The following is a 23,873-nucleotide window of genomic DNA, read 5'->3' on the forward strand; positions in this document are numbered from 1 at the left end:
GCTATGCTACAAAAAACAAATACACATTTTTTTTTTTTTTTTTTTTTTTTTTTTTACAGTTAAGGAACAGAAAGGAAAGCCTCGAATTTAAATGGCTATCCTAAGGGGGCGGGGGGGACTCTAATTTAAACGAGTTCAAGGGAAACAGAAAGCCTTCGAGTTATGGAGCGATGGCCAACAAAGCTAAAATACACAAGAAAGCGATAAGGGATAAAGGAATAATAATCTAGACAAAAAAACTGACAAATACTTGACAAAATTTCAAGAATAAACAACAATATATTAATAGAAAAAAAATATACTAAGCCTGAGCCAGTAAGGAAGCAACCTCGCAGCTGAAGTGGAAAACGAGATCTGGGTAGCAGACGCTGGGCATGCTGAGATAAGGGGCAGCCTTGAGCCAGTAAACAGCTCTCGAGCTATAGAAGATGGCAGAGTCGGAGCCGAGGATCGGCTCCGAACCCAAACAGCAAGAAAGTACAGTTTTGTACCTACCATAAATGTAGATGTCCGATAGGTATGCATCTGCAGTCATAACATATGGGTTTGTCCAGCCTCAGGCAGCCCTTCGGTCGGCCGGATTCCAAAGTCTGGGTCTGGCCTCGGCTGATGTCGCACTTTCCCCGACGTCATAGCTTCTGGGGTATAAAGGCATCAGCCGACGCCATTTTCCTCAGTCTTCCTTGTGGAGGGTCTGCGAGCCTCCAGGATAATGTCTTTGACCCTCTGAGATAAGACAGTTTGGTTTTAAGCAATTTTCCAGGCAGTTAGTTGCAGTGTTTCCAAGTTTGGATGCAGGGTCTTGAAATTGTTCTGCGTTAGAAGAAGCCATAGGGGTAGAGGCCATGAGTTCGCCTGAGACATGCTTCTCAGTAGCGGATACCAGTGTTGTCTTGGCCAGTCCAGAGCTATTAGTATCACCTTTAGCTGTTCCTCCCTGATCTTCAGTAGAACCTTGTACATCAATGGGAGAGGTGGGAATGCATACACTATTAGGGCATTCCAGCTGAAAGAGAGAGAGTCCACCCTCCAGGCTTGTGGGTGTTATGTCCTTGAGCAGAATTTCTTCAGTTGGTGGTTGAGAGGGGAGGCGAACAGATCTATCTCTGGCAACCCCCATTTCTTTACTATGAGTTTGAAGATGTCTGGATGCAGCATCCATTCGTGAGCATCCGTGGTAGTCCTGCTTAAGCTGTCTGCTAGTGAATTCTCTTTTCCTGGTACAAATATGGCTTGCAGCTGGATATTGAGGTTCAGGCCTAGGTTCCACAGATCCATTGCCATACGGCATAGAGGGTAGGAATGCGTGCCTCCCTGTTTGTTTATGTACCACATGACCGTGGTGTTGTCTGTCCTTATCAGCAGATGTCCTTGCTGGAGGAATGGTTTGAATGCCTCGATTGCATGCTTCACTGCCAGCATCTCCTTTTGGTTTATGTGCAAGTTTAGCTGTCCTTGAAGCCATAGGCCTTGGATACATTTGTCCTCCATGTGTGCTCCCCATCCTAGGTCTAAGGCGTCCGTGGTGATGGTCTGCCTTGGTTTTGGTTTGTTGAAAGGCAACCCTCTGTTGGACTGGCAGGCCTGGGCCCACCACTGGAATTCCTTTTGAAGGCATGGAATGATTGGTATCATGGTTTCTAGACTGCGCCTGTGTTGAGACCATACATTCCTTAGGTACCATTGTAATTTCCTCATATGCAGCCTGGCATGTGGGATCAAGATTATGCAGGATGCCATGAAACCCAGGGCCTGCAGGACTTTCCTTGCAGTAAGCTGAGCTTGTCTTGTCAAAGTCATGAAGTAATCTGGAAGTTGTTTTTGTTTTTCTTCTGTGAGAAAAGCCATCTGAGTTATTGTGTCCAGATCCGCACCCAAAAAGGTTATCCTTTGGGATGGCACTAGTCTTGACTTTTGGATGTTGACTGTGTATCCCAAGGCCTGTAGCAGGTGTATGACATAGGCCAAATCCTTTATCAATTTTGTCTTTTTGTCCACTTGAATTAGGCAGTCGTCCAGGTATGGGTAGATTTGAATTCCCTGAAGTCTGCAATGTGCAATTACTGATGCCAGGCATTTCGTGAATACTCTGGGCGCAGTAGATAAGCCAAAGGGTAATGCTGAGAATTGATAATGCTCTGATCCTGCAAGAAATCTGAAGTGTCTTCTGCAATCTGGTCGGATAGGGACGTGCAGGTATGCCTCCTTGAGATCTAGAGTCACCAGCCAAGACTCCTTGCCCAACATGGGAAGAAGTTGCTGTAGGGTCAGCATTTTGAATTTTGGCACAATGAGATATGTGTTCAGTGCGGACAAGTCGAGAATAGGCCTCCATTGGTTTTCTTTTCTTGGTACAAGGAATAGTCTGGAGTAAAATCCTTGGCCTTGTTCCATAGATGGTACCCTTTCTATCGCTTTCATCTGAAGTAAGTTTCTGATTTGTCTTAAAGCCTCTGGCTTCTGGTCTGGTGGTAGGTTTGGCATTCCGCTCCTTTTTGGTAAAGTGTGGAAGTGAAACCTGTATCCTTTGTCTATTGCTTGCAATGTCCATGTGTCCTTTGTAATGCAATGCCAGTTCTTTGAGAATAAAGCCAGCTTTCCGCCCAAGGGAGCTTCCAGTTGTTCCCTGGTAGACGGAATCAGAGTCAAGTCATTGTGTCTGTCCTGTGGTAGTGGTTGTAGTTGCAGTTGTGGCACTACTCCTCTGGTTGGCAGGCTGCCACTGACGGCCCCTATAGGCACCCTTTGATTGACCTCTGCCTCAAGGGCGTCTATTCCTGCCCCTCTGTGCTCTGGAGGTGTCTGGAAAGGACCAATTCTTGGAAAGCCAGTTTCTGCTGAACCTCGGAGGTTGGACCTGCAGAAATTCCTTTACTGTTTGCATAGATTTTGCTTTTTCTTCCACTTTCTTTAGAATCTCCTGTGCAGGGGAGCCAAATAAACTTTGTTTCTCCATTGGAGCATCTAGGAGTTTAGCCTTGACATGGTCTGGCAGGGATTGCTCTTTTAGCCAGGCATGCCTACGAATTACTGCCCCAGTCATAGCTGATCTAAATGAAGCCTCCAGTGCATCATAGCCACATTTTAAGAAATGATTACTGACCTGTTGAGAGTTGTGTACCAAATCCTGAAGGATTTACGGTCTAAAGGTTCAGGAGAAGAAAGCTTCTTATTCAGCTGATCTAACAAATATTCTTGGTACTGTATCATATGGAATTGACAGTTTAATGCCCTGGCAGAAAGAGTAGCAGATGTATAAACCTTTTACCCCATCTCTCTAATGCTCTAGACTCTCTTTCAGAGGGTAGGGGATTTTTTGCAGTGGCAGCTGCAACACCTTTTGGGCCCTGTGAAATAGTTTCTGGGTCTGCAGCATGGGCTTTATACAGGTGGAAGTGAGAATCCGGGACCCTGTAATATCTGTCAGGTTTGGCAGGAAGAGAATCAGGTGCAGAACTAACATCATTATACACATCATCAATTACAGTTAGCACTGGTGGTATGGCTAAGGGCCTATGCTGGGGCAAATGTAAAAAAGCTTTTGAAAGTTTGGCAGCTTTAGCCCTGGAGAAGGCCTTAATAGACATAGAAGCTGGGGGCCTAGCTGCCCCACGTGCAGGAGTAGAAATGTCCAAAGGAATGGTGTCGGACAAATCTTGGCGCTAGGGATTTCTGAAGCAGACTCAGCCGGGCCTCTGGCCTCGGTGTCGGAGGTATGGTTTCTGTCGTAGTAAGAACAGAGCTCGGGTTTAGCCGAAACGAGAGACACTCATGATGGGCCTAGCCATGGTTTCAGGTCCTTTTCACGTTTTTGGCCAAATGCATAGTTGGGGTTTCCATTTTATATGCAAAAGCGGATCCGAAAAATTCTTCTGCGAACTCCGACCAGTCCTTCGTTGAAGGAGGCACAGGCTAAACAAGCTGATACGCGTGGTGGGGGCCTAAGCAAGGAAGGCAGTAAGAATGGAAATCCTTATGAGGTATTTGTTTCCCACAAGTTAAACAATTATTTACTTTGTCTGACATCGGCTGAGGCAAGAAAGAGTCCCAACGGGTACATAGCTTTTCAAGTCTTCAGTAGCTGAAATCTCTGGATCTGACCGACCGCACTTGCGAACAGCTTCTGCGCACCGCTGCAAGAAAGACTGAGGAAAATGGCGCCGGCTGATGCCTTTATACCCCAGAAGCTATGACGGGGAAAGACATCAGCCGAGGCCAGACCCAGACTTTGGAATCCGGCCGACCGAAGGGCTGCCTGAGGCAGGACAACCCATATGTTAGGACTGCAGATGCATCCTTGAAGGACATCGAAGGTGAGATGGACAACTTATCAGAGATTTCAGAATACTGATCAGAAGAATCGGAAGGAAAAATCAGTCCTAGGTCTCTTAGAGGGGGAAGGGTGGCTTTCCCTCAGAGTAATAAGGTCTTCAGCCATTCTTATTTGTTTTTTAGGCATAGGGGCCTGACTATGTGGTCTGGACGTCTGTTTTCTAGACATGGATCGAATTTTAGGCCTTGAAGAAGTAGATGTCGTTGGTTTAATATGCAAGTCAGTAGGCCTGAATACACCCTCAGTAGCCAGTGCCTGCACAGTAGCTCCGGACCCATCCAAGGTAGAGACATCCGCAGGTTCCACAGTTGAAGCATCTCGCGCATACCGGACTCAGAATGGGTCTCAGTAGAGACTGCAAATCTGAAGTAGTGGTATCAGGGGTTGCAAAAGTCCTCACTGAGTACCGGCAAACTGGCGACTAGCTTAGAAGCGTCGGCAGCTTTGGACCTATGTGGCCTGTCTCTATCTTTGCATTTTTTCGGAAACTCTGTATTTGCGTGGCTTACCGAAGCCATTTCTGGATAACTGAACAGAGTACCAAAATATTTAGATGCGTAAATGAACAGACGACGAATAGTATGAGGTTTGAATAAGGCACAAAACAGACAGCGAGGTACGTCGTGGTCTGGGCCTAAGCAAGGAATACAGTACGAATGAAAATCTTTATGATGTATTTGCTTTCCACAAGAAATACAATTGTTAACTTTTACTGACATCGGTTTAGAGCAAGAAAAAGGATCCCCAACAGGGTACTTAGCTTAGTTGAAGACTTTGGATCTGAAACTCGAAAACGAAAATTTCATGAGTCGGCCGACCGGCACTTGGAAACTGCTTCTGCTTTGGGCACCGCACGGCAAGAGACACTGATGTAATGGCGTCAGCTGCATGCTTCATACCCCTGACTACCTGACGTTATGGAAGATGAGACAGCAACCGATGCAGGACCCAAGACTTTGATAATCAGGCCGACTGAGGGCTACTGCAAGCAGATAACCAAAATGTGATGACGGCAACAGTGAAACACAAAGAACATCTGATAATGCATAGATCCTGCCCTGAAAACGTAGATACTTCCTGCATGACTCCCTTTATGGGGATGTGCAGATAGGCTTCTTTTAAGTCTAGGGTCACTAACCAGGCATCCTTCGCTAGCACAGGAAAAAGCTGTTGAAGGGTAAGCATTTTGAATTTTGGTACCACAAGGAAGGCGGTGAGAACTGAAATATCCAAGATTGGGCACCAAGAGCCCTCTTTCCTGGGTACCAGGAAGAGTCTGGAGTAAAATCTTTGACCCTTCTGTTCTACTGCAACAGGCTGAATAGCTCTGATATTGATCAAGGAATCTACTTAGGCTTTGAGCCTCTGCCCACTGGTTTGGAGGAAGGGCTGGAAACCTGCTTGGGGTTGGCAGTGAATGGAAATAAAATTTGTACCCCTGGGATACAATGGTGAGGACCCATCAGTCCTGCGTGATGGACATCCAGTTTTTTGCATGAAGGACAAGTTTTCCTCCTAGCGGCACAAGCAATTGGGCAGGGCTGGGGAGTGTAGTAAGGAAGTCATTGTGAGATTTTTTTCCATAAGGAGGTGGCTTACCACTTCCTGCTTTAGGGGTGGGGGCTCTCAATTTCTTAGATCTCGGCATACTCAGACTGTATCTGGGTGGCCTGTTTCCCCTGGGTCTGGTCTGAGGAGGCCTGCAAGGGGCTGGAAAGGACCAGTGTTTGGAAGGGCAATGCCTACTAAATCTAGGGGGTTAAAGAATTCTTTAACAGTTTGCATTGACTTGGCTTTTTCTTCCATCTTTTTAAGAACCTCTTCTGCTTTAGTGACAAACATACTGTCCTTGTTCAAAGGAGCGTCTAGTAACTTTGATTTGACATGGTCTGGCAAGGTCTGCTCCTTGAGCCAAGCATGTCTTCTCAGTACAGAACGAGTGACTGCTGCCCGGCAAGATGCTTGTAAGGCATCAAAGCCACACTGCAAAGTATGCTTGTTGATTTGGCTTGCAGTTTGCATAAGCTCCTGCAATTCTTTACTTTCTGCACAGTCTGTAAAGGTTGCCACTTTTTGTTTAATGTTGTTGTTGTTTGTCTTTCGGCTTTTCCCAGTTAGGGATCACCACAGGGGAACTCCGGTCCGCTAATAAGTTCCATAATATGTTGCTGACACTTCAGCATGTGAAACTGACAATTCAATGCCCTACTGATACCTTTAGGCCTGTGGGAAATGATCTCTGGGTCAGCAGTAGGATTCTTAAAGAAATTTGAGTGTGTCAGGTACTCTGTAGTACCAGTCTAGTTTCTTAGGGACAGAAGGCAAAGTGTCAGGAGTAAGACTGGATTCCATAAAAACATCAACATCATCCAGGACAGGGGGTATTGCTAAAGGCCTGTGCTGAGGCAACTCTAAGAATTCTCTGAGTCTCTCTTTGTACTGAGGATAGTCTTGGCATTCCCAGTGGAAATGATCTCTTAAGGTATGCAAGGTTTCACCAAAAGAAAAATCCTCTGGAGGGGAGGCAGAGGTAATGCATTCCTCTGCATCTGAATCCTCATAAGCAGATAAGGGCATGTCTTCATAATCAGACATCTCAGTCATCGGACTCCTGGTCTGTAAAAGCTGTAGGGGGACTGGTCTCTTTCTCTTAAGCAGAGGAAGGCTGACTTCCCCTAATCAGCATAAAGTCTTCAGCCATCCTAAGCATTTATTTTTGTGGCATCGGAACAGGTGCATGCACTTTGGTCATCAGTTTTCTAGGCGTAGCGTGTACTCTGGGCCTAAGAAACTCAGTAGTTTTGGTTAAAAAAGAAGTCTGTTTGAGTCGAACATCAGCTGAGCGAAGAACTGCCTTAGAAGCAGGTGCCTGCAGAGTGGCTCCAGACCCATCCAAGGTAGAGACATCTGCAGGTTCCATAGTTGAAGAGTCTTGTGGCATACCAGACTCCGAATGGGTCTCAGTAGAGGCCTGAGAATCCACTGAAGCGGAAATCAGGAGCTGCAAAAGCGCCTCACTGAGTACCAGCGCCTCACTGAGTACCAGCAGAATGGCGACTAGCTTAACAGAAGCACTGTCGGCAGCTTTGGACCTATGCGGTCCGTCTCTCTCTGTCTGTCTATCCTTACATTTTTTCGGAATATCGGTAGTCGGATGGCTTACCGAAACCATTTCAGAATATGGAGATAGAGAGTGAAAGAATTTAGTGACAAAGAGCCTGACGACAAATGGATCGGACATTAAACAAGGCACACAACCTACAGCGAGGTACGCTGTGGTCTGGGCATAAACAGGTGACGCAGTAAGAATGAAAACCTCTGAGGCATTTGCTTTCCACAGGCAAGACACTTGTTAATTTTTTCTGACATCGGTTAGAGCAAGAAAAAAGGATCCCCAATGGGGTACTTAGCTTTAGAAGACTTCAGGATTATTCAATTCGTAAACGAAAATTCAGGTAGCAGCCAACTGGAACTTGCTAACTGCTTCTGCCTCCTTGGCAAGAAAGACTGATGTAATGGCGTCGGCTGCCTGTTTTTATACCCATGACGACCTGACGTCAGTCCTGGAGAGATACCATCCAAAGCAGAAATACGAAGTCTCTGGTATTCGGGCCGACTGTGGGCTACCTGCAGGCAGATAACCCAAGTGTGATGACTGCAACAGTGAAACACGAAGAACATCTCTCCAAGTCTGACAACGGGAAGTCTTGAGATTCCCACTGAGAATGTTCCCTGAGGGGATTGAAGGGTTTCCCCAAAAGAGAGGTCCTCTGGAAAGGAGGGAGAAGGGATGGATTCCTCTGCATCTGAATAGTACAGTTGTGTACACTTAACATAAATGTAGATGTTAGAGTGTATTCACTGTTGCAGTCATTAAATTTGGGTAATCTGCTGGCAGGTTGCCCTCAGTTGGCCTGATTAACAAAGTCTTGGGTCCTGCGTCGGTTGCTGTCCCTTCTTCCATGACGTCAGGTCATCAGGGGTATAAAACATGCAGCAGACGCCATTACATCAGTTTTTCTTGCTCCAGAGATCAGGTGCCCCCCAAATGGGGAGCAGATACAATTAAACACACAAAAATATACCTCCAACCAAAAGCAAATACACCAAAAAGGCTTTTTAAGCATAGTAAATGAAAAGTATTGGTATAGTCAGGTGGCTGGAGGGAGGGTAACCAGGACTGCAACAGTGAATACACTCAAACATCACATTTATGGAAAGTGTACACAACTGTACTATGTTCCTCGTGTTTCACTGTTGCAGTCATTACATTTGGGTAGATTCCCAAAGCTATGGTTGGGGGAGGAATTTATACAGCATTAGGACCAGCTATAAGGCCCTGCAAGACAGCAGTGGCAAAGCCAGCTCTGGATTTAGAGAAAATTGGTAAATGATAATGCTTGGTGAAAGTATGTACAGAATTCCAGGTAGCAGCTTCTAGAATATCCATGGTGGGAACACCTCTGAGAAAGGCTGCAGAAGTAGATGCAGCCCTGGTGGAATGAGATCTGATCCCCTGGGGGATAGGTTTTCCATGGTGCATATAGCAGAAATTAATGCAATGGCTTATCCATTTAGAAATGGTTTGCTTTGAAATAGCCTTCCCCTCTGCCCAGGCAGCAAATGCTACTAGCAATTGTTCAGATTTTCTTTGAAATTTAGTTCTGTCCAAGTAGAATCTAAGCTGTCTGTGCACGTCCAAGGAATGCAGAATCCGTTCCCCCTTGTTCTGTGGGCTGGGATAGAAGGTTGGCAAATGAATGGACTGATTAAGAGCCACACTGGAAACCACCTTGGGCATGAAGGATGGATTGGTCCTTAAAGACACCCTGTCCGCATGAAAGATGATGAAAGGCTCCACTGCCATAAGGGCCTGTAATTCAGATATCCTTCTAGCTGAAGTGATTGCTAAAAGGAAGGCTGTTTTCCAAGAAAGAAACTTTAAGTATGCAGTAGCAGCTGGCTCGAAAGGAGGTAGAGTGAGCTCCTCCAAAACAAAGTTAAGGTCCCAGGCAGGGGTAGGAGCTCTCCTGGGTGGTCTCAAGGTTTTTGCCCCTCTGAGATGTTGCTTGAGCAGGGGATGAGGAAAGAGGGGTGGTTCTGTGTTGTAGTGAGCCGAAATAGCTGAAGCTTGGATTTTAATAGAGGAAAAAGACAGGCCCTTGTGAAGCATCTCTGTTAAGTATTGCAAAATCTGAGGTAAACTGGGCGCTGCTGTGCTCATCCCTAAAGACTGGTTCCAGGCACAGAATCTTTTCCATTTGTCAGCATAAGATTTTTCTAGTACAAGGTCTTCTCGCCTCCAAAATAACATCCATCACAGGTTTGCTGAGAGATGCTAAGGGTGAATTAAAGTGATTAACCAAGTTGCAAGGTTCAATGTCGGGAGCTGAGAGTGCAGAATTTGGTTATCCTGCTGAGACAGCAAGGAAGGTTTCCGAGGCAGGTGCCATGGAGATATTTGTGACAATGCGCAGGAGTGGGTACCAGTGTTGGCGTGGCCAGTCTGGAGCAATCAAAATCATTCTTGGTTTGTCCTGTTTGACTTTTAGCAGAATTTTGGGGAGCAGAGGCAGAGGGGGAAAGGCGTAGACCGATAGTTTTTTTTTCCAGCTGAAGGACAGAGCATCCACTTTCCAGGCTTTTTTGTGGGGAGCCTTTGTGGAAGGTTTGTCCAACTGGTAGTTCTGGGGGGAGGGAAATAGATCTAGGTCTGGGCTCCCCCATTTGCTTGTCAACATGTTGAAAATTTGTGGTTCCAGTTTCCACTCATGTGGGTCCATGAGATTTCTTAGTCCGTCTGCCAGTGTAGTCAATTTACCTGGCAGGAATTGAGCTTGTAGGTGCACTTGGTAGCTCAAGGCCGTGTTCCACAATGCAATGGCTAGTCTGCAGAGGGGGTAGGAATGAGTACCCCCCTGCTTGTTTATATACCACTTACCCGTGGTGTTGTCCGTCTTTACCATTAGTTGTCCTGGAAGAATGTAGTCCTTGAAGGCTGTAAGAGCATTCTGTACAGCTAACATTTCTTTTAGATTGATAAGTAGGTGAATTTGATTTGGATTCGATTTGCCCTGAATGCATTTCCTTGCCAGGTGAGCCCCCCCATGCATAGTCTGATGCATCTGTAGTTAGGGTTTGGGCAGCAGGGGGTAGTGTGAATGGCAGTCCCTTGTTTTGGTGGCAGGCCTCTGCCTACCATAGGAACTCCAGGCGTAGGCAAGGTATGATAGGAACCATTGTTTCCAGGCTGTGACAATGTTGACTCCATAGACTTTTTAAGTATCAATGAAGTTTTCTTATATGCAGTCTTTCATATGGAATTAGAAGAATGCAGGAGGCCATGAACCGCAAGGCTTACAGTATTTGTCTTGCAGACAGCAGGGTTTTTGTGGCTACTGGTTTGAAGTTAGTTACCAAATGAATTTGCTTTTCTGGCGTGAGGAAAGCCATCTGGGCAGCTGTATTCAAGCTTGCACCCAGGAATATAATCTGTTGAGGGGGTACCAGTTGTGATTTTGTTTCGTTTATGGTGTACCCCAGACAAGTTAGGACCCTTTTTACAAACGCCAGATGATTTAGAAGTGTGGCCTGGTTTTCTGCTTGAATTAGACAATCGTCCAGGTATGGATATATTTGAATATTTCTTTGCCTGCAAAATGCAATTACTGCAGCCAGGCACTTTGCAAATACCCTGGGCGCAGTAGACAAGCCAAAGGGCAGTGCAGAGAACTGATAATGCAAGTAACCTGCTTTGAAGCGTAGGTATCTTCTGCAAGATTCCCTGATTGGGATATACAGGTAAGCTTCTTTTAAATCTAGAGTTGCCAACCAGGCATCTTTGCCTAGCATAGGAAGTAAGTGGTGAAGAGTCAGCATCTTGAATTTTGGAATGTCCAGAAAGGTGTTTAGAATAGACAAGTCCAGAATTGGACACCATGATTTGTCTTTTCTGGGTACCAGGAAAAGCCTGGAATAGAAATCCTTGTCCCTTTTCCTCTTCTGGTACCGGTTGAATAGCCCTCATGCTTAAGAGGGAAAGTACTTGTTTTTGAGCCTCTGCCCACTGATTTGGGGGCAGGTCTGGCTACCTGTTTGGTGTTGGCAACATGTGAAAATGAATCTGTATCCCTGGGACACTTATTTAAAACCCATTTGTCCTGGGTTATGAGTTCCCAGTTTTTTTGCACGAAGAGCAATCTTTCCCCCCAAAGGGGCGGCTAAAAGGTAAGTGCTTGGTAATTTTAAAGGAAAGTCATTGAGACTGTTTACCATAGGGGGTGCATTATTTCCAATTTGGAAGGGGAGCCCCCCTCCCATTGCTTAGTTCGAGAGTCCCCTGGGACGGAAACCTGGTGCTTTTGGTGCGTCTGGGTCTGGCTTGAGAGGATGTGGAAGGAGCTGGAAAAGACCAGTTCTTAGTAGGCCAGTGCCTACTAAATCTTGGAACTTGCACTTGTAAGAAATATTTTACAGTTTGCATAGAATTAGCTTTATCTTCCATCTTTTTTAGAACTTCTTCAGCCTTATTGCCAAACAGGTGGTCCTGCTGTAAAGGAGCATCCAAAAGTTTTGCTTTAACCTGATCAGGCAGAGCTTGCTCCTTAAGCCAAGCATGCCTTCTAAGCACAGACCCAGTAACAGCAGCCCTGCAAGAGGCCTCTAAAGAATCAAAACCATATTGCAAAATATGTTTTCCAACTTGTTTAGCAGAATGCAATAAATCCTGTAAATCTTTATTTTCCAGAGAGTCAGAAATCAATATCATTTTCTGTTTAAGCAGGCCAATAACATGCTGTTGATATTTTAACATATGAAATTGGCAGTTTAAAGCCCTGATTGCCAAGGTTGCAGAAGTATAAACCTTTTTACCCCATCTATCCAGTGCCCTGGAGTGTCTATCAGAAGGGGTAGGATTTTTAGCAGTAGAAGCCTTAATGCCCTTGGGCCCCTGAGAAATGGTTTCTGGATCCGCAATAGGATTTTTGAAAAGTAACTTGTGGGACTCAGGAACCCTATAGTGTCTGTCAGGTTTACTAGGAGCCTGAGGCAGGGAAGCAGGGGCCATACTGGATTCTGAAAACACAACAATGTCTAGTACAGGGGGTATAGCCAAAGGCCGATGCTGAGGTAGTTGAAGGAAATCACTAAGCCTCTTTTTTGAGTCAACAAATTCCTGACTTTCCCAGTGGAAATGCTCCCTTAAGGTATGTAAAGTTTCCCAAAAAGAAAAATCCTTTGGGGGGGGGGGGGTGAGAGGGAATGGAATACTCTGCATCAGAATCCTCATACGTAGGTATGGACAAATCCAGGTCATTACAGGAATCAGAAGAAAAGTACAGTTGTGTACACTTACCATAAATGTAGAGAGAGTGTATTCACCATTGCAGTCATTACAGTTGGGTTATCCTGCTGGCAGGCTACCCGCAGTCGGCCTGAATTCCAAAGTCTAGGTCCGGCGTCGGTTGCTATCGCCTCCTCCCTGACGTCAGTGCGCCAGGGGTATAAAAGACGCAGCTGACACCATTTTCTTCAGTTTTTCTTGCCCCAGATGTCAGGTGCCCCCAAAAGGGTAGGCTAAAAATATGTAAATAAAGCATTCATGCACCAAAGTAAATTATGCCTTCATCTACAATACACCACATAGGTTGTATAGAATAGAGAAGTACAGATAAGTCCCAGCAAAGATATGGGGGATGGTGGGTGGGTAACTTGGACTGCAACAGTGAATACACTCTAACATCTACATTTATGGTAAGGGTACACAACTGTACTATGTACATCATGTTTCACTGTTGCAGATATTACAACTGGGTTGAATCCCAAAGCTAAGGTTGGGAGGCTGGATCTGAATAGGATTAGGAGTGGCTATGAGGCCCTGCAGAACTGCAGTGGCAAAGCCTGCCCTGGATTTAGAGTAGAGTGGTAAGTGGTAGTTCTTTGTAAAGGAGTGCACTGAACTCCAAGTTGCAGCCTCTAAAATGTCTTTGGTTGGTACTCCTCTGAGGAAGGCTGCTGATGTGGCTGCTGCTCTGGTTGAATGTGGTCTAACGCCCTTAGGCACTGGTTTGCCATGTTGTGAAGAGCAGAAACGAATGCAGTGGCTTATCCAATTTGAAATAGTCTGCTTTGAGTTAGCCTTTCCTTGTGATCCTGCAGCATATGCCACTAGTAATTGCTCAGTCTTTCTGAAAGCTTTGGTTCTGTTCAAGTAGAAGCGTAGCTGTCTGTGTATGTCCAAAGAATGCAGACGTCTCTCACCCTTATTCTGTGGGTTTGGATAAAAGGTAGGCAAATGAATAGTTTAAGGGCCAAACTGGACACTACCTTAGGCATAAATGTCGGGTGTGTCCTCAGAGAAACCCTGTCTGGATGAAAAATGATAAAAGGTTCCATAGCCATGAGTGCCTGTAGCTGTGAGACCCGTCTTGCAGAGGTTATTGCTAGGAGCAGAACTGTTTTCCAAGATAAGAATTTTATATCAGCTGTAGAGGCCGGCTCAAAAGGAGGCAGTTTGAGTTTTTCCAAGACGTAATTGAGGTCCCATGCAGGTATTGGTGATCTCCTTGGAGGCCTTAAGTTTTTGGCTCCTCTGAGGTACCGCCTTAATAAAGGATGAGAAAAAATTAGTGGCTCTGTATTGTAATGAGCTGAAATGGCAGAGACATAAATTTTAATGGATGAAAAGGATAGGCCTTTGTCCAGCCATCTCAGTTAAGTATTGCAAAATCTGAGGAATATTTGGTACAGGGGTATCAAATCCCTTGTGCCTGGTTCCAAGCACAGAATCAATTCCATTTTCCAGCAAAAGATTTTCTGGTACTGGGCCTCCTGGACTCCAAAATGACATCCATCACCACTTTAGAGAGAGGTGTGTTTTGAATGACTACATTATCCGCCATGCCTCCAGATTTAAGGTCTTGAGTTGGCTGTGCAGGATCCGATTGTTTTGTTGGGACAGGAAGTGAGGTATGTGAGGTACTGTCCAGGTTGGGCATCGAGACAAGTTCCTTAGGATTGGGTACCAGTGCTGGCAGGGCCAGTCTGGGGCAATCAGTATCATTTTTGGCTTCTCTTGTCCGACCTTTAGGAGTACCTTGGGGAGGAGAGGCAGTGGAGGAAAGGCATATATACTGTTAAGTTTTTCCAGCTGAAAGACAGAGCATCCACTTTCCATGCTTGCCTGTGATAAATCCTTGTGCAGAATCTCTGTAGTTGGCAATTGTGTGGGGAGGCAAATAGATCTATGTTCGGGCATCCCAATGTCCTTGTTATCATGCTGAAGACTTGCGGATCCAATTTCCACTCGTGGGGATCCATGAGGTTTCTGCTTAGTTCATCTGCCAGAGTATTTATCTTTCCTGGCAGGAATTGTGCCTGCAGATGTACCTGGTAAGTCAATGCTGTGTCCCACAAAGTCATGGCTAGTCTGCAAAGGGGGTAGGAATGAGTGCCTCCCTGCTTGTTTATATACCACATGACAGTAGTATTGTCTGTCTTTATCAGTAGTTGTCCCGGATGAAGTAGATCCTTGAAGGCTGTCGGGGCATTCTGAACAGCTAGCATATCTTTTTGATTGATATGTAGATGCTTTTGGTTTACGGACTAAGTGCCCTGAATACATCTTCCTGCCATGTGGGCCCCCCAGGCATAATCTGATGCGTTCGTTGTTAATGTCTGTCTGGGCTGGGGGTAAAGTGAATGGCCACCCCTTGTTGTGGTGACAGGCCTTTGCCCACCATCGAAACTCCTGTTGCAGGCAGGGAATGAGGGTAATTATTGTTTCCAGGCTGTGGCAATGTTGAGTCCAAACACTTTTTAGATACCACTGAAGTTTCCTCACATGCAGTCTTGCATATGGAATTAGCAGAATGCAGGATGCCATGAAGCTCCAAAGCCTGCAGAATTTTTCTTGCAGATAACGGGGCCTTTGTTGCCAACAGTTTGAATTAAGTAGTCAGTTGTCTTTGTCTGGCGTGAGATAAGCCATCTGGGCAGTTGTATTTAAGCTTGCACCCAGGAATATTATCTCTTGAGAGGGTACTAGTTTTGATTTCTTTTCATTTACTGTGTACCCCTTAGGCATGTTAGTAATCTTTTTACAAATGCCAGATGCTGTAGTAGAATGTCCTTGTTCTCTGCTTGAATGAGGCAGTCGTCCAAGTAAGGATATATTTGTATTCCTCTGTCTGCAGAATGCAATTACTGGAGCCAGACATTTTGTGAAGAGCCTGGGTGCAGTAGATAAGCCAAAGGTCAGTGCAGAGAATTGGTAGTTCATTGAGCCAGCTATGAATCTGCGGTATCTTCTGCATGACTGCCTGACTGGGACATGCAGGTATGCCTCTTTTAGGTCTAAATTCACAAGCCAAGCCTTCTTGCCCAGCATGGGCAGAAGCTGTTTTAGAGTCAACATTTTGAATTTTGGAATATCCAGATATGTGTTTAGAATAGATAGGTCCAGTATTGCTCTCCAGGCTTTGCCCTTTCTGGGCACCAAGAACAGTCTGAGTAAAATCCCTGTCCCTGCTCTTGCTCAGGTACTTGCTGAATGGCCCTCATGTCCATGAGGGATGAAACTTGCTTTTGTGCCTCTGCCGAATGATTTTTTGGCAGGTCTGGCAAACCGTTTGCCCTTGGGCAGGGTATGAAAGTGAAACTTGCAGCCTTGTGACACTATGTCCAAGACCCATTTGTCCTGGGTTATGTGCCAATTTTGACGAAAAAGTGATAGTTTTCCCTTAAAGGTGCTGCCAGAAGATACGTGATTGGCGCAGGCAGGGGGAAGTCATTGGGACTGTTTCCTGTATGGCTGTGATTTGTCTTCTCCCCTTTTGGAGGTAGAAGTACCCCATTGTTTAGACCTGTATGTGCCTTTGGGCTGGGATCTGCCTCTAGGGCGTCTGTATCTGCCCCTTTGTGGCCTGTGACACTGGAAAGGACCAATTTTTTGTAGGCCAGTGTCTGCTAAATCTTGGAGGCTGTACCTGTAAGAAATCCTTGACTGTTTGCATAGATTTAGCTTTGTCCTCCATTTTCTTCAACCCCTCTTCTGCTTTAACACCAAAACAAGGTATCATGCTGTAATGGAGCATCTAATAATTTTGCTTTAACATGATCAGGTAGACTCTGTTCCTTTAACCAAGCATGCCTCCTAATGACAGAACCCGTAACAGCGGCCCTGTAGAAGGCCTCCAGAGAATCAAAACCACATTGCAAAGTATGCTTTTCAACTTGTTCAGCTGCATGCAATAAATCCTGCATTTCTTTATTTTCTGCACATTCCGAATTTGTCAACATTTTCTGTTTAAGCAGTGACATAATGTATTGCTGATATTTAAGCATATGAAACTGACAATTTAAAGCCCTTATAGCCAAGGTAGCAGAAGTGTAAATCTTTTTTCCCCATTTGTCCTGTGCCCTAGAATGTCTGCCAGATGGGGTAGGGTTTTTTGCAGTGGAAGCCTTGACCCCTTTGGGACCCTGAGAGATGGTTTCTGGGTCAGTAGCAGGGTTTTTAAACAGAAATTTATGTGAATCAGGAACCCTGTAGTATCTGGCTTAACAGGAGCTGGAGGGTAAGGAGTCAGACGACTCTGAAAATACATCTACAATGTCTAACAGGTGGAATAGCAAGGGGCCTGTGCTGAGGTAGTAAAAGGAAGTTTGAGTCTTTTCTTAGATTCTGAATAACCTTGGCTCTCCCAGTGGAAATCCTCCCTCATGGTATGCTGTTTCCCCAAAAGAATAATCCTTAGGAGGAGAGGCTGAAGGGATAGATTCTTTAGCATCAGAATCCTCATAGGGAAGAAGAAAGTATATTCCTGATCAGAAGAGGAATCAGATGAAATGGAAACTTGATCTGAAGATTCATATTCTGTCTATTGCCTAGGCCTCTTATCAGGAAGGGGATGGGAACCCCTGATCAAAGTAATTAAGTCTTCAGCCATTTTGAGCATCTGCTTTTTGGGCATGGAGGCCTGTCCATGGGGCTGTTGTACTTGTTTCTTTGTCTTTAAAGGTGCTTTAGTCTTTGCCTTTGAAGCCGAAGTCGTTTTAACATATAATTGCGTAGGCCTGAAAACACCCTCAGAAGCAGATGCCTGCTCAGCGGCTCCGGACCCATCTGAGGGAATAGTTTCCGAGGTTCCAATACCTTGAGTTTCCAGCGGCCTAGTCAGCTCCACATGGGAGTCGGTAGCGGCCTGCGGCTCTAAAGTAGCAGGCGTCAGGGGCTGTGAAAACACCTCACTGAGAACTGGCTAACCAGCGACTGGCTTAGAAAAGCCTTGTCGTCAGTTTTGGACCTCGGATGCCTGTCCTTTTCTTTGCGTTTCTTGTAAATTCTGTTAGTCGGATGGCTAACAGACGACATCGTGTAATTAAATCTTCTGCCCAAAATAGTGAAATGCAAAATCGTACCGATGCTTAATAATGCGTTGGTTAAATCTAGCACAAAACCGACAATTAGCAACGTCGTGGTCAGGGCCTACGCAATGAATAAGAATGAAAGTCCTTATGAGGTATTTGCTTCCCACAAGAAATACAATTATTAACTTTTTCTGACATCGGTCTGGAGCAAGAAAAAAGTTTCCCCAACGGGGTACTTAGCTTTTAATGAAGACTTCGGATCTGAAATTTGAACACGAAAATCTCAGCAGTTGGCCGACCGGCACTTCCGAACTGCTTTTGCTTCAGGCACCGCGTGGCAAGACAGACTGAAGAAAATGGCGTCAGCTGCATCTTTTATACCCCTGGCGCACTGACGTTGGGCAGGAGGTAACCACAACCGATGCTGGACCTAGACTTTGGAATTCAGGCCGACTGCGGGTAGCCTGCCAGCAGGATAACCCGATTGTAATGACTGCAACAGTGAAACACGAACATCAGAGTCCTGATCAGAAGATTCATAGTCAAGCTCAGCCCTAGGCCTCTTAGAAGGGGGGGGGGGTGACTACCCCCGATTAGATTAATAAGATCTTCAAACATTTTGATTGTTTTTTAGGCATAGGGGCCTGAGTGTCCGTTCTTTAGACATAAATCGAGATTTAGGCCTTAGTATAGGTGGAGTCAGTTTAATATGAAAGTCTATAGGCCTGAATACACCCTCAGAAGCCAGTGCTTGCACAGTGGCTCTGGACCCATCCAAGGTAGGGACATCCGCGGGTTCCATAGGTGAAGAATCTCACCCCATACCGGACTCCGAATGGGTCTCGGTAGAGGCTTGCAACTCAGAAGTAGCGGGTATCAGGGGCTGCGAAAGCACCTCACTGAGTACCGGCGACTGGCTTAGGAGAAGCATCGATGGCAGTTTTGGACCTCGACGGCCTGTCTGTCTTTATCTCTGCGTTTTTTCATAATTCCGGTAGTCGGATGGCTAACCGAAGTCATTTCTGGATAATTACCAGAAATATTTAGAGGCAAAAATGTACCGATGACTGATTAAAGCCAAAACTGACAGCAAGGTACGTTGTGGTCAGGGCCTAGGCAAGGAATACAGTACAAATGAAAATCTTTATGAGGTATTTGCTTTCTACAAGTAATGCAATTAACAACTTTTACTGACATCGGTAAGGAGCAAGAAAACAGGGTACTTAGCTTAAAGTTGAAGACTTTGGTTCTGAAACTCGAAAACAAAAATTTCAGGAGTCGGTCGACTGGCACTTATGAACTGCTTCTGCTTCATGCACTGCACGGCAAGAAAGACTGATGTAATGACGTTGGCTGCATGTTTTATACCCCTGACGTCATGGAAGAAGGAACAGCAACTGATGCAGGACCCAAGACTTTGTTAATCAGGCCGACTGAGGGCAACCTGCCAGAAGATTACCGAATTGTAATGACTGCAACAGTGAAACATGAAGAACATCCTCACACAGTTAAGGGATGATGTTCTCTTCAAAAGCAAAATAATCAGATTACTCAGACTCTTAGTCTGTCATAATTTCTGGAAAAGGATGTATTTTCCTTTTGGGGCCTGAGTACCTCTGATAAGGGAGAGGAGATCCCCTCTGCCATTTTAAGCATTTGAGCTTGGGGTGGGGGAGCAGTAGCAAGATGGTGGCTAGAAGTAGATTTCCTAGGAGTGGCCTGGCTTCTAGGCCTGAGAAAATCCTGTTTCTGAGAAGAGGTAGTCGGATGAAAAGACATCATTTTTTGTCTAGAATCGGTAGTGTGAAAGGCTTCCTTGGAAGCCAGTGCCTGCATCGCAGCACTGGACGCAACCGAGGCAGAGACCATCAAAGGTTCAGAAGACGAAGTGGATTTATGTGGCAAACCGGACTCCGAAAGTGTCTTGGCAGAGGCCTGCGTAGAAAGCGAGTCAAACATCAGGGGCTGCAAAAGTGCCTCACTGAATTCCGGAGAAATGACAACTTGCTTAGCAGTAGCGTTGTCGGAAGGCTTAGCCTTGTGTGGCCTGCCTCTATCTTTCTCTCTATGTTTTTTCGGAATGGTCGACAGATTGCTGGCTGACTGATGTCATATTGGAATTCGAAGATGGAACATGAAAATAACTGTCTACAAAAAGAGCTCTATGGCGAATGGATGTCACATTAAAGAGGGCACAGAACCGGCAATCAGGGACGTCATGGTCTGGGCCTAAACAAGTGATGCAGTAAGAATGAAAGTCTAGGACTGGGATCTGCTTTTCCACAGGCAAGACAATTGTTAACTTTTTCGGACATCAGTTAGAGTAAGAAAAAAGGGTTCCCAATGGGGTGTATTTAGCTTTAGAGGTTTTCTGCTGAAATTCAACTTCTGGTAGTGACCGATATTCTTGAACTGCTTCTGCTACGGGCTCCACAACAAAAAAGACTGATGCAATGACGTCGGCTGCCTTGCTTTACATCACTGATGACCCAACGTCAGACTACAGGCGACAGCAACTAGTGCACAAGAACACTGATTCTGGCATTCAGGCCGACCGAGGGCTACCACAGCAGGGATAACCCAGAGGTGATGACTTCAAAAGTGAAACACGAAGAAAGTACAGTTCTGTACACTTACCATAAATGTAGATGTTTGAGTGCATTCACTGTTGCAGTCATCACATTTGGGTAGGGGTTAACTGCTTGCAGTAGCCCTCAGTCGGCCTGATTATCAGTGTCTTGGTCCTGCCTCAGTTGCTCTCTCATCTTCCATGATGTCAGGCAGTCAGGGGTATAAAGCATGCAGCCGACGCCATTACATCAGATTTTCTTGCCACAGATGTCAAGAGCCCCCCTAATGGGATGCAATTATATATATATATATATATATATATATATATATACACACACACACACACATACACACACACACACACACACACACACACACACACACACACACACACACACACACACACACACACACACAAGGGTTATACCTCCAACAAAAAAGCAAATACACCAAAAAGCTTTTAAGCCTAATAAAGAGGAATAGAGGTATAGCCAAAAGAAGTCAGAGGGCTGGAGTGAGGGTAATCAGGACTGCAACAGTTAATATACCCAAACGTAACTGTACTATGTTCTTCATGTTTCACTGTTGCAGTCATTACATTTGGGTAGATTCCCAAAGCTAAGGATGGGATGGAGGAATTTAGATAGCATTAGGACCAGCTATAAGGCCCTGCAAGACTGCAGTGGCAAAACCAGCTCTGGATTTAGAGAAAACTGGCAAATGGTAATGCTTGGTGAAAGTATGCACAGAACTCCAGGTAGCAGCTCTAGGATGTCCCTGGTAGGGACACCTCTGAGAGACTGTAGACATAGATGCAGCCTTGGTTGCGTGTGGTCTTATCCCCTCTGTGGGATAAGTTTTCCATGGTGCTTATAGCAGAAATTAATGCAATGACCTATCCATTTAGATATGGTTTGCTTTGAAATGGCCGTCCCCTCTGTCCCTGCAGCAAATGCCACCAGTAGCTGTTCAGATTTCCTGAGAGGTTTAGTCCTGTCCAAGTAGAATCTAAGTTGTCTGTGCACATCTAAGGAGTGCAGTATCCGTTCCCCTTTGTTCTGTGGGTTAGAAAAGAAGGTTGGCAAATTAATGGACTGATTAAGAGCCACACTGGATACTACACCTTGGGCATGAAAGAGGGATTGGTCCTGAGGGACACCCTGTCCGCATGAAAGATGATGAAAGGCTCCACTGCCATAAGGGCCTGTAATTCAGACACCCTTCTTGCTGAAGTGATGGCTAAACGGAAGGCTGTTTTCCAAGAAAGGAATTTTAACTCTGCACTTGCAGCTGGCTCAATAGGAGGTAGAGTGAGTTTTTCCAATACGAAGCTAAGGTCCCAGGCTGGAGATGGGGGCTCCCCTGGGTGGTCTTAAGTTTTTGGCCCCTCTATCTAAATGGATAGGTCATTGCATTAATTTCTGCTATAAGCACCATGGAAAACTTATCCCACAGAGGGGATAAGACCACACGCAACCAAGGCTGCATCTACGTCTACAGTCTCTCTCAGAGGTGTCCCTACCAGGGACATCCTAGAAGCAGTGGATGAAAGAAGAGGGATGGTTCTGTGTTGTAATGAGCTGAAATGGCTGAGGCATGAATTTTGATGGAGGAAAAGGAAAGGCCCTTGTGAAGCATCTCAGTTAAGTACTGAAGAATCTGAGTTAAACTGGGCGCCGCTGTGCCCATCCCGAGTTTGGTTCCAGCAACAGAATCTTTTCCATTTTTCAGCATAAGATTTTGTAGTACTAGGCCTCCTTGCCTCCAGAATGACATCCAACACTTGTTTACTGAGGGATGGTAATGGAGAGATCAGGTAAATTAGCCAGGCTGCCAGGTTCAGGGTTAGAAGCTGAAGATGCAGAATCTTGCCCTCCTTCTGGGACAGCAGGGTAGGGGTCTGAGGCAGGTGCCATGGTGCCAGCAGTGACACTGCGCAAGAGGGGGTACCAGTGTTGGCGTGGCCACAGTCGGGTGCAATCAGTATCGTCCTTGGTTTGTCCTGTTTGATCTTTAGTAGTACCTTGGAGAGGAAAGGCAGAGGAGGAAAGGCATAAACTGATAGATTTTTCCAGGTGAAGGACAGGGCATCCACTTTCCATGCTTGTTTGTGGGAGTCCTTGTGCAGAATTTGTTCCATTGGTAGTTCTGGGGGGAGGCAAAACGTCTTGTATGTGGGCTCCACCATTTGTGTATCAACATGTTGAAAGTCTTCGGTTCCAGTTTCCTCGTGTGGGTTCATGAGATTTCTGCTTAGTTTGCCTGCCAGTGTATTTAGCTTCCCTGGCAGGAATTGAGCCTGTAGGTGCACTTGGTAGCTCAAGGCTGTGCTCCAAAGAGCCATGGCTAGTCGGTAGAGGGCATATGAGTGGGTGCCCCCTGCTTGTTTATGCACCACATAACAGTGGTGTTGTCCGTCTTTACCATTAATTGTCCTGGAAGAATGTGGGCCTTGAAGGCTGTCAGAGCATTCTGTACAGCTAACATTTCTATTTGATTGATATGCAGGGTGCATTTGACTTGGGTTACGTTTGCCGTGAATGCACTTCCCTGCCAAGTGAGCCCCCATGCATAGTCTGATGGGTCTGTTAGGGTTTGGGCGGCAGGAGGTAGAGTGAAAGGTAGTCCCTTGTTCTGATGGGAGGCCTCTGCTCACCAAAGGAACTAACTGTAGGCAAGGTATGACAGGAATCATTGCTTCTAGATCCTAAGAATGTTGACACCATAGGCTTTTTAGATACCCTTGTGGTTTACTCATATGCAGTCTTGCATACGGAATTAGGAGAATGCAGGAGGCCATGAACCCCAATGCTTGCAGTATTTGTCTTGCAGATAGCAGGGTTTTTGTGGCCATTAGTTTGAAGTAAGCTGTCAAATGAATTTGTTTCTCTGGCATGAGGAAAGCCATCTAGGACGTTGTGTTCAAGCTTGCTCCCAGGAATATAATTTGTTGACAGGGTACAAGATGTGATTTCTTTACGTTTATGGTGTATCCCAGACAAGTTAGCACCTTTTGTACAAACGCCAGATGATTCAAAGGTATGCCCTGGCTTTCTGCCTGAATTAGACAATCGTCCAGGTATGAGTATATTTGAGTATTTCTTTACCTGCAAAAGGCAATGACTGGAGCTAAGCACTTGTGAATATCCTGGGCGCAGTAGATAAGCCAAAGGGCAGTGCGGAGAACTGATAGTGCATGTAGCCTGCTTTGAAGCGTAGGTATCTTCTGCAAGATTCCCTGATTGGGATGTACAGGTAGGCTTCCTTTAAAATCCAGTGTTGCCAACCAGGCATCCTTGCCTAGCACAGGAAGCAACTGGTGAAAAATCAGCATCTTGAATTTTGGGATCATCAAAAAGGTGTTTAGGACAGAAAGGTCCAGGATATGATGCCATGTGTTGTCTTTTCTGGGTATCAGGAAAAGTAGTGTGTAGAAAACGTGTCCCCTTTCCTCTTCTGGGACAGTCTGAATAGCCCTTATACTTAACAGAGAGAGTACTTGCTTTTGAGCCTCTGTCCAATGATTTGGGGGTAGATCTGGCCAACCATTTGGGGTTGGTAACATGTGGAAGTGGAATCTGTATCCTTGGGAAACTAT

Source organism: Protopterus annectens, chromosome 9.part0, assembly GCF_019279795.1.
Source record: "Protopterus annectens isolate FY-2018-M chromosome 9.part0, PAN1.0, whole genome shotgun sequence".
Lineage (NCBI taxonomy): Eukaryota > Metazoa > Chordata > Ceratodontiformes > Protopteridae > Protopterus > Protopterus annectens.